At 35.9% G+C, this 12153-nt stretch overlaps 1 long non-coding RNA gene across 1 annotated transcript in view; it reads right to left on the minus strand.

Moving 5' to 3' along the window:
* The window catches only part of LOC136036082 (uncharacterized), a 28824-nt gene extending 18688 nt beyond the window's left edge, over positions 1 to 10136 (minus strand). The window contains exon 1 of the long non-coding RNA XR_010619630.1: positions 10033 to 10136. This is a non-coding gene — a long non-coding RNA (uncharacterized LOC136036082). The remainder of the gene's footprint in view (positions 1 to 10032) is intronic.
* Positions 10137 to 12153: the final 2017 nt, after the last annotated feature.

Below are 12153 nucleotides of genomic sequence, written 5' to 3' on the forward strand. Positions count from 1 at the left end.
AAATTAATTATATTATGCCTAATGAAACTATTTTCTGAAAGCTGTGTCTTGAAAGAAGTTTAATGTCTGAAGTGCTTCTACCTTTAATGGTCGATATGGGAATAGATTTTAAGTCATTTGATCTGATTATGACTTGCTTTGAGGCAAGAACGCAGTCACAATTTCACCTTGAAGGGGCTACTATTAAAAAGAGAAGGAAAGGTTTCGTCTTTGAGCGGTTTATGCCTACAATCGCATAGGACACTTTTAAATAGTATTTCAGTGAATATAAAATGTACGTCCAGTGACCACCGTTTCCAGTGAGTGATATTACTTACTTTCCAAAGGCAACCTTTCGAGACATCTAGGCACTCGAAGTATTTCGTTACCTTAAAGTTGGAGTATAGGGGGAGAGCCTTTTAGCTTCTTCTGAAAACTGCATTTACAAAAAGCCTAATTTTGATTGATATGATCTGCGGGATCTAAAGCATGATTAGAGAATGGTTTCGTGGCTTAGGAGGTTCACAAAATAAGATTTGCTTTAAAGCTCTCAGAATAAAAAGATCTTAAAACCAACGAATCAAATACAAGATCAATGGCCGAGTGGTATGCTAGAGGGTTAACCCCTCAAATATTTTTAAAATTGTATACCCCCCAAAAACAGAAGTTCATTTAAAGATATTCTCAAAGCAAGAAGGCTCTCTTGAAAAACAAACTTTATTCTCTGGTTCATGCCTTGGTCAGTGATACCTTAATGCTGTTACCTTACTTAATAACATAATATAGATATAGTTAATGCTGTGTTACCTTACTCCAAAACCTAGCCGAATTTACATTATGATTTCTGAAAATGTAGAATGTATAAGCTAAGGCGTCAATACTTTGGCTCCATACATATTAGCTATTATTAGTTTTCGACGTATTTAACGTTAAGAACCAAAAGTTTTACCAATAAGTACAAAACTTTGTCATTGCTTTGTATTCTAATAATATTAAAGGTAGAACAACATTAAAGAATAAAAGGTATAATAATAAGAACAAATATGTAACTCGTCATCCCTGAAGGTGAGCATGCTTCTCCATTCTTATTGACAATTGAGTCTCTGCGATAAAGGAGAAAATTTTCAAAAATTTAGAGTGTGAAGCCTACTAGGACATTGGCTGTGTAGGTAATTGGTCTATAATGGGCTGATTAAAATTTCCGTATTTTTTGGTACCTGCCTTCCAAATTTCAAGTAATTCAAGATATTTTTGTGTGGAAGTTATGTGGGCTCATAAATGTCATGTACCTCTGCAAATTCATTTCGTCTTTCCCCTTGACCCATGTTTCATTCATATGTTTCAAGTGGATCTAATCCCTTTTTTGCAAAGGTCGCAAAAAAGGAGTATGCCTTTGAAAATCGTCATTTTTATGTCCTACTGGCCCAAGGCACTTCTGTCACAAACTTCTGAACATTTTGTGGTTGGGGTGGTGTTGAAAGGACCATGAACCGAGCTTGTTCCTTCCACCATGCAGATGTACAATTTTCGTATAATTCAACTTAAGACAGGGCTCAAAATGAACTTTATTCTAAGAAGTTGGAAGGGGAAAGAAATTTCTTCGAGCTGTAGTAGGCGCATTTTGGGCCTTAATTCGTACATATTGAAAATCATTGCACATTTTCTATTAAAGAAGATGAAATGTGCCTAATTTTTCTTCTAAAAATTGATGTGAGGAGGGGAAGAAGGTGCTGAAGAGGTTATTGGCAAATTGAGGTGCCAGAAGTCAGATTGGTGCCTCAAGACCAATCTTGACTTACCTTGCTTCTTTTAGTGGATCAGGACTGAATTAGGTTTAATGCTGTCATTATCTGATTCTGTTGTTATTTTCCTGATGCAAACCATAGCAATGAAACCATAGCAATGAAGTTGTCAGCCCTCAAAGCTTTCACAAAAGCGAATTTTACAAACAAATTATTTAAAAAAAAACCGTTGAGCAAACTTTCATCGGCTCTTCGATGGTTAGCGACCAGCGATAAAAGAAATTACGCCTTTCTTATTTCAAAAGTTGATTGCTAGCGAGGGCCAACTTTCTAATATCACCACTAAAAAGGCGTAAAGGGTAAACTCCAATTTCCTTAGCACTGGCAAACTATACCAGTTTAGGATAAAAAAGCTGGATAAAATGGCAAACCAACCGAACTTACAAATATAAATTTATCGTAAATGTAGATGGCAGTTATTTAAGACCCGTGCGAAAAAACTACTTACGTTTTTCTAGATTTTTGCTACTTATTATCCTATGAAAATAGTTTGAAGATGAAGGCAGGGAACTGCAACAAATTTTAGGCACTTTCAAGTTTCAATCTGACTTCAATTTGAAGCTACTTCATGTTTTCCCTGCTTGCTTAAACGGAGCTATTCAATCGGAAGCAGAAACATAGTTCAAATAAATGAAATCTTGATAGAACCCCTTAAATATCCCTCTTTTATATAGACTATTTAACTTAAATTTAGCTCAGACACTCTAGGCTATGGCTCAAGGGTAATCAAGAACCATCCTATTTTCCCAGAAGCAAGAATTATTGGCAGCATTCAAAAATGCAACATCATATTCATCTATCCAGCCAGAGGTTCATGATTTTTGTTAAAAATGCAGAGGTTAGGCCCTTCAGAATTTCTTGCAATCAATTGGAATCATCACCATTGGGAAAAAACCAATAGCAAAAAAAGGACAAAACCAAGTGTTCCTCCAGCAGTACAAAATTCCATTAAATTCAACATGTTTCAAAACAATAAGGCTGATGTTTCAAGCCTTGAACTACAAAATGCAAAGTTTATTTTTATTTTCTATTTTTGGTCGCCAGGATGCCAATTCATGAAATTTTTAAACATTTTGGCCAATCAGAGATAACTTTCCCTTATATTTTTTTGAAGTGGTGTACTATTTTAAAGGGTGATTATCATTCTCGAAGGACCGTAGTTTAGGCGGTTTAAAGGGCAGCTGCCTCTTTATACAGGAAAAATTTTTGTTCATATTAGTTTTATTGTCACTCTTTGCTTCTATTTTGTTTTAATAGGAATCATTTTGAATCACAAATATCCAAGAGACACCTGAGAAGTTCGAAACTTTTTCGCTTTTCGCTTTCATTTCATTTTTCGCTTTTCATTGCTATATTGAATAATTACATGCCTGTCCACGATCAAAGCTTGCGAGTATGAAAATTAAAACAGCTGATTTAAACTCATTTTTTAGAAACCAATATGAAAAATGTAATGTAAGATTGGATGGTTAGATGATTAAATCAACATTGATTAATTCATTAATTAATTAAAATTCATTGATTTAATCAATAAATGTTATGTTTTCTGCCGCTTGTTCTTCAACAGAGTCAAATTAGGCTCTGAATAGTTTATTGGTTCTCAGTAGGATTAATAATAAAAAAAAAAGTTTTTCAACTGAAAGTAAGGAGCGACATTAAGACTTAAGACGAACATAAAAGTGCGTCACAACTTTTCTTCTTAATATTTCACACTGCACATCAAACTTTTACAAAACATTACAACATGGCACATATCTTCATACACATTGTATTCAACTGTAATCAATATAAAGAATTCATTTTCTAACCTATGATACGTGTGTACACTTGACTGGATGACTTGATAGCTGTGATTATGCCTTTCTTTCTAGCTAATGTGAACGCTATTTAAGCATGAGAGGGTAAGTGAGCGTAAATCTGAGTGACAAGAAGTGTGAGTGAATGTGATTAAGTTTGAGTTTCAGTTAGTCTTAGCGTAAGTCTATGAATTTTTATGTTTGCAAATTATATGCTGTAATCTTGTCATTACAAAATATAAACTGGTGGGATATGGGGTCCCACAGTTTACAGATTACAAGTCATGACATGATTCAAAAAGGTGTGAGATGTTTGCGTTTTCAACTGAATCAGTCTATGAGGCTTCATTCACATAATTTTGCTCCCAACCCCTGGCTTTGCCACTTTATGTCATCCCCGGAGAATTATTTCTATACTCTGTTTGAATGTCTTTAAACCTTTTTATTTTAGAAAGGGTTTATTTATCGTCAATAAACATTACAAAACCTGAAGCAAATCTTGTTTAGGTAAATAGTCACCCCACTAGGCCTATATATAAATTAACTTTTGAAATATAACGTCAATTAAACACAAGAAAACAAAACAAGAAACGACAAAAAAAAAAATCAAATGAAAAACCATGAGGTACCTCCCATCATCAATCCATCAAACAATTTCAATAACTTAATAAATAAGGAAACCAGAGAACTCCTTACCTGAACTTCTTATAAACCCTGAGACAATGGTCTTTCAGCAAACTTCGGAACTTACTCGGGTTAGTTTCCTGTACAATATTATATGGCAAAGTATTCGAGGAACTAGGACGAACGTGGTGCAAAGAACACTTTGATCGTGTAGTAACTACTCTAGGATTCCTGTATTGACTTGAACTTTTTGTATTAGGCTCGTTAATACTTGAAAACGGTAAAAAAATGGCCCACTGAAATACTTTGACAAAAAATCATTTTGGTACTTAAATATAAATAGACCATTATAAATCTCGCTAGACCAAAAATGGGGAATGTATTAAGTTAAATATACTTGGACCTCACTGAAGAACGTTTATCTACGCCCGTCATTTTGTAGCACTCTCAATGGATGAAGGTCAACAGTGAACGTAGAAGACCACACAGTAATATAGGATACTAGCTGTGTATTCACAAGAGAGAAATAAAGCGTCCTTAAGATATTATCCGGGAAAACATGCTTAAGTTTTCTTATCATTCCAATGCTACGAGCAAACTTGACAGAAATGTGAGGGATATGATTCTTAAGGCTGAGGCACTCGTCCAGTGCCACAACTCCAAGAAACACTGATTTGGCACATCAGAGGATGTTTCCGCTTAACTGAATCCGCTCAATCCAAGGATAATAATTAGGACATCTACAATATGTCATCAAGGAGCTTTTCTTGTGGCTCTTCTTTAGTTAATTTAGGATCGTCCATTTTCAATGTATAGCATACCACTTTTCTAAAAATTTAGCATCTCCTTTTCTATCCTAGCAGCCACCGTGTTATGGGTTTCATCTGCGAAGCTCGATAAAACAGTCTTAACCTTAGATACTTTACTAGTTAACTGACCACAGCTTACCAAGCATTTATCCAAACCATTTATATAGATAAAAAGCGATAAGGGGCCCAGAACTGATGCTCGAGGAATGTCACATATTACACTTTTGTCACTTGATTTAACATCCCCTATTTTTACACACTTGGTCCGTTTATTCAGAAAAGAACATAATAATTGCAATAAATTATCCCCAATACCACAATTCTCCAACTTTTTATCAATATATCAAATTTCAAGCAGTCAAAAGCCTTGAACTTGATATCTAAGAATACTGACACAACTTTCAGACCACAGTCCAACGCATCGTTAAAAATCTACGTTAAAATAAAAATAGCTTGGTCGGTTGACATCGTTTTCCTAAAGCCAAATTGAGTAGAACGATAAAATGATCTTGATTCAAGGAACTTAACAAGAAGTAGCTGTATCGGTCTGTAATTGTCTGTGTCTCCCGAGTCACTTACCTTAAACAAAGATTTCTCCTGTGCTTTTTTTTAAACAATGAGGAAAAACTCCAAATTCGAAGCACTCATAAATTAAAAACACGAATTTCATACAGATCACTGAGTAAACACCAGAGAAAACCTTTAGAGTAATGAGGCCAGATATGGTTGCACCATTTCTCATATTTTTAGTAACTTCAGATACTTCACTCAATTTTACTGGCTTCAAATAAGCTGACACTTCTCATCAAACAGTTCGTGGTAACGAACTTTAGTAAGGAGCGACCCGGCTTAACAGTAACCAAAACCCTATGAAACATATTTTAGTATCAAAATTTTGATACTAAAAGTTACATCAAAAGAATCGCATTTTCATGCTGATTTTAAATATATAAGTTTCATCAAATTTAGTCTCACCCATCAAAAGTAACAAGCCTGAGAAAAATTTGCCTTACTTTAGAAAATAGGAGGAAACACACACTAAGAGTTATAGAATCTTCACAAAAATCACACCATCAGATTCAACACATCAGAGAACCCTACTGTAAAAGTTTCAAGCTCCTATCTACAAAATGTGGAATTTTGAATTTTTGGCCAGAAGACAGATTTTTTTTCCAAGGGTGATCGTATCGATCCAGTGGTCCTACAGCGTTGCAAGGGGGCTCATTCCAACGGGAAGTAAAAGTTCTAGTGCCATTTTTAAGTGACCAAAAAAATTGGAGGGTGCCTAGGCCTAGGCCTCTGCTACGCTCATTTTTTTCCCAAGTCACTAGATCAAAATTCTGAGATAGCCATTTTATTCAACATAGTCGAAAAACCTATTAACTGTGTCTTTAGGGACGACTTAGTCCCCCACAGTCCCCGTGGGAGGGGCTGCAATTTACAAACTTTGACCGGTGTTTACATGTAGTAATGGCTATTGGGAAGTGTATAGACGGTTTCATGTGGATTATTTTGGTTGGGAGGAGGATTTGAGGTTAGGAGGTTATGGGGGGGAACTTTTCATGTAGGAATTTGTTTTTGGGGAAGACAATTTCCACGAAGGGGGCGCAGGATTTTCTAGCACTAAAAAAAAAATGAAAAAATAAATATGAAAAAGTTTTTTCAACTGAAAGTAAGGGGCACCATTAAAACTTAAAACGGACAGAAATTATTACACATATGAGGAGTTCACCTCCTCCTAATACCTCGCTCTTTACGCTAAAGTATTTTTTGTAATTTCATCTATTTATTCTACGGCCTTTGTGATTCAGGGGTTATTCTTAAGGAATTGGGACAAAATTTAAACTTTACTGTAAATAGCGAAGTATTGATGAGGGGGTGAAGCCCCACATATACGTACTAAAAACATACGAATATAGAAGTTTGTCATGCAAGTTAATTCGTAAATTACGTATATTTTTACTAACAAAAACGTTTGTAAAAAATTAAAAGTTCTAGTTGCCTTTTTAAGTAACCAAAAATTGGAGGGTAACTAGGCCTCCTCCCCCGCTTCTTTTTTCGCAATATTTTCCGGTCAAAACTATGAGAAAGCCATTTATCAAAAAAAAAAAAAAAATATGCAAATTTCGTTTTAATTATTCAGGTGCGGAGAGCCAAAATCAAAACATGCATTAATTCAAAAGGTTCAGAAATTAAATAAAAAAAACAGTTTTTTAAATTGAAAGTAAGGAGCGATATTAAAACTTAAATTGAACAGAAATTACTCCGTATGCGAAAGGGGCTGTTCCTTTCTCAACGCTCCGCTTTTTACGCTAAAGTTTTTACTGTTTTAAAAAGTAGAGTTGAGAGAAAGAGTCTTTTTTTTTTACTGTTTGAAAGTAGAGTTGAAGTTTTTTACTGTTTTAAAAATTAGATTTGAGAGAAAGAGTCAAACTTTAACGTGCTTAACCTGCCGCTTAACGTGCGAGATTCTTCAAGTGCTGACAAGAAGTGCCAATACCCTGGCAATTCAAAGGAACAACAGAAAACCCATTCGGTCTTACATCATGGCACAGATCTGGAAGAAACTTATAAGTGGCTTTCAAACATCGTTCACCAGCACAATTAGAATCATACTCCCGATGAAGAACTCCACCTCCTGTATTACCAGGAGTGAGTTAGTTATTCTCCAGTTCGCTTAATAAATTCCAAGCAAAATTAACCATTATCAAAAAATATACCTTTTTGGTGGACTTAAATCATGGGAGAACACACAAAAAATCATATAAAATAGTTATCTTTAAGTTTTAGATCAATTACCTAAATTAGGTCATTTCAGTAAAATGAACATGCCAAGGTAAAGGGACTCTGTACCGTAACTTGTCATTAGATTTCACTTTTACAATCAAATCTTTCCCCTATTTTTTTTTTAAATTTTCCGTTATATATAACAAGGCAAAGAGAAAAATATTGGAAAAGTATAAATCCTCTCTAAATTTGTGATATTATAGAAATTAAAAAAATAATCTCTAAGAAATGAGCATAATAACATGTATGAAAAGGACCACGAATCGTTACAAAGTTTAAATTTTATAATTGCCTAAGATATCGGGTTTCAATGCCCCTGAAAAATTGGAGCCTCAAGCTTAATTCCTACCCTTTCCTAATGACTTTTATATTCTGTCAATCTCTACCCTCAAAACCCTAAAAGGTCTGAAGTCCTAAAATTGATGGAACTTTTCTATAGTTTGTCCTTTTTGCAGATGTTGAGGGTCTAACAAACTTGTTTGGTGAAAAGAAAGAAAAGCTGTGTCTGACTTGGCCATACTTCCTTAAAAATGTCTTCCACCCCCAAGACCACGGTCCAATATGAAACCGTTCTCTTGGAGAAATTTTTATCCCACTCCAAACCCAATTTATTCAGCAATGTCAGTATAGTCAATTTAAATCAATAGCCACTATTACAATAGGTTTGTTTTTATCACTCAATTTTCTCAAGCCCTATTATTAATAATATGAAAAAAACTTCGTTTTCTTAAAGAGTTAAAGAGGCTGCGTCCCAAAGTCGAACCTTAAAACGTACAGGAATTAGAAGAGGCAGTTGGGGGGCTGCCGCCCCCCAAACCCCCAGCTTTTAAAGACTCTTTTGGACAGGTTTTTTTTTGTGGGGGACTTCATTGTTACTAATTACTAGTTTCGGCGCAATGGTTCTCCTGTCCTCTTGTGTTTAACATTTTTCGAAGTTATTCCATTATTCATTCATTTCAATTTTTTGTTAATTGAAAGAGGGCCTTTCCGAGCCAAGAGCGGGGGGTTAGCAAAAAAACAAAAAACCTGTACAAAAGAGTTTTTAAAAGCTAGGGGTTTGGGGGGCGGCAGCCCCCCAACTGCCTCTTCTAATTCCTGTACGTTTTAAGGTTCGACTTTGGGACGCAGCCTCTTTAACTCTTTAAGAAAACGAAGTTTTTTTCATATTATTTCTGTACGTTTTTCTACAATCCATGGTGGATGTAATTTAATAATTCCTGTACTCCTCGTACAGGAGTACTCCTCGTACAGGAATTAGGAGAGGAACCCCCCCCCCCCTCCGTTTTTAAATCATTGTATAAAATAGAAAAAAAATAGATAGAATGACCGAAATGTTTCTTTTGCTCATAAGAAGCTAATATTCTGTTATCTCTCAAATGATAAGCTGTCCAGGTGTTATCAAAATTTTTTTGATGTTGTGAAAAAAAACCGCCCGTAAGGGACTTGAACCCTTGACCCGAGGATTAGAAGTCTCACGCTCTACCAACTGAGCTAATAAATTGCATGTGTGTAAATATAACTTCTCAATAGATTTTAAAAATTTCAAATTAACATGGGCTCTTATGGAGAGAAATCCGTTAATTAAATAGCTAATGGGTGGTTTCTGGAAAACAGGGAAAGAGTTATCGGATCAAGCTGAAATTTCGCGGATAAGCTCCTGGGCCGTAGGGGACCTTAACTTGTGAATTTCAGCCAAATCGGACAACGTTAAAAGGGGTGGGGGGGGGGTTGGAGGGTCGAAACTTTCGGGGGGTTAAGATTTTCCTACGAAACTTTCATGGGCACTTACTCGGAGAATTCCGCATCGAATGAGTCTTCGTACACCCAGATCCGATGTCGGATGTGACCTGTAGGCGTCTAGGAAAAAAAAGTAAATGAATTTTAAGTGGCTATGCGTGGTTTCTGGAAAACAGGGAAGGAGTTATCGGATCAAGCTGAAATTTCGCGGATAAGCTCCTGGGCCCTAGGGGATCTTAACTTGTGAATTTCAGCCCGATCGGACAACGTTAAAGGGGGGCTTGGGTTGACAGGTCGAAACTTTCGGCCAGATTTTCCCCATGAAGAAAAAGTTGGAGGGGGATGAAATTTTGCAGGTTTCTTAGTTTGAGCTCGGGCTATGAAATGCATCCCTCCCCATCCGTCTGCGACCACTGGAACCGAAGATCGCTTAACATTGTCGTGTGTCGCCTTTTTATAGAGGCACGAGTGTGCCTCCTTGATATGGCCATTGTTTACCTTCAATATTGCAAAGAAAACAATTTGTTCTATCATCGTTTGCCAATTTAAAGATGACAAGGCTATATAATATTCCAATTTTCTAAGGCAAAGCGATAAAAAGGTTTCTAGAATACTATATACTTCGAGTTGACGTTACGAGATCTTGAAAATGCGGTTTCCAAAACTAAACTCTATTTCCCTTCTGGCAGTGACTTGATTTTGAAGAGGATAAATATTGCAAAATTTTTTTTATTTCAAGAAATTAAGCTAAATTTCTTTATTGAAAAAAAAAGTTTCTTTCGATTTTTTCTGCTCTCTCTCTCTTTTCCTCTCTTGCTCTCTCTGTGAAGCATAATGCAGGATAATAGTAGAACAACGAAATGCTTGAATTAAATTCGTGAACCATAAATCCTGAAAACTTGAAATAGAATTACACCTTGCAGGGGGGCTGAGGGGTAGACCTGCCAACCTTAACGAGCAATATGAGTAAAAAGAGGGTTTAAAAAGTATGATGGCTGAAGGTCCGCACCGCCCGGGAAAGTGTGGAGAAATTTGAGACGATTGAAGGCTTGAAGGAAGTGAAAACTTGTGCGAGGGTCGACCGCCAAGCTGCAAACTGTATTAAGTGAATGGAGCGGAGGAAGGCAAATAATTTGGCGTTGCTTCATCCCCTGTTTCAAAAATTCGACAGTTTTTTTTTTCAAACAGTTCGTGGTAACGAACTGTAGTAAGGAGCGACCCGGCTCAATAGTAACCAAGACTCTAAAAAATTGAATTTTGATATCAATAGCTACATCAAAAGAATCGCATTTTAATGCTGAGTTTAAATATATAAGTTTCATCAAGTTTAGTCTTACCTATCAAAAGTTACGAGCCTGAGAAAATTTGCCTTATTTAGGAAAATAGGGGGAAACACCCCCTAAAAGTCGTAGGATCTCAACGAAAATGAAACCATCAGATTCAGCGTATCAGAGAACCATACTGTAGAAGTCAAGCTACTATCTAAAAAAATGTGGAATTTTGTATTTTTTGCCAGAAGACAAATCACGGGTGCGTGTTTATTTGGTTTTTTTTTGTTTTTTTTCCCTGGGGTCATTGTATCGACCAAGTGGTCCTAGAATGTCGCAAGAGGGCTCATTCTAACGGAAATAAAAAGTTCTAGTGCTCCTTTTAAGTGACCAAAAAATTGGAGGGCATCTAGGCCCCCTCCCACGCTCATTTTTTTCCCAAAGTCAACGGATCAAAATTTCGAGATAGCCATTTTGTTCAGCATAGTCGAAAACCATAATAACTATGTCTTTGAGGATTATGTACTCCCCCACAATCCCTGGGGGAGGGACTGCAAGTTACAAACTTTGACCAGTGTCAACATATAGTAATGGTTATTGGGAAGTGTACAGACGTTTTCAGGGGGATTTTATTTTGTTTGGGGGTGGGGCTGAGGAGAGGGGGCTATTTCGAAGGATCTTTCCTTGGAGGAATCTGTCATGGGGGAAGAAAAATTCAATGACAAGGGCGCAGGATTCTCTAGCATTACTATAAGAAAACAATGAAAAATAAACATGAAAACGTTTTTTCAAATGAAAGGAAGAAGTAGCATTGAAACTTAAAACGAACAGAGATTATTACGCATATGAGAGGTTCTAAAAATACTTTAGCATAAAGAGTGAGGTATTTAGGAGGAGATAAATACCTTGCTCTTTATGCTAAAGTATTTTTAGTAATTTCAACTATTTATTCTATGGCCTTTCTGATTCAGGGGTCATTCTTAAAGAATTGGGACAAAACTTACGATTTAGTGTAAAGAGCTAGGTATCAACAAGGGTACAAACCCCCTCGTATACATAATAAAAATATAAGGTTATGAAAGTTTGTTACGTAAGTTAATTCTTAAGTTACGTATATTTTTTACTAATAAAAACGTTCGTTAAAAATTAAAAGTTCTAGTTGTCTTTTTAAGTGACCGAAAAATTTGAGGGCAACTAGGCCTCCTTCTCCACCCCTTATTTCTCAAAATCGTCTAATCAAAACTAAGAGAAAGCCATTTAGCAAAAAAAGAATTAATATACAAATTTTATTTTAATAATTTATGTGCGGAGAGCCAAAATCAAACATGCATTAATTCAAAAACGTTCAGAA

Source organism: Artemia franciscana, chromosome 15 (assembly GCF_032884065.1).
Source record: "Artemia franciscana chromosome 15, ASM3288406v1, whole genome shotgun sequence".
Taxonomy (NCBI): Eukaryota; Metazoa; Arthropoda; class Branchiopoda; order Anostraca; family Artemiidae; genus Artemia; species Artemia franciscana.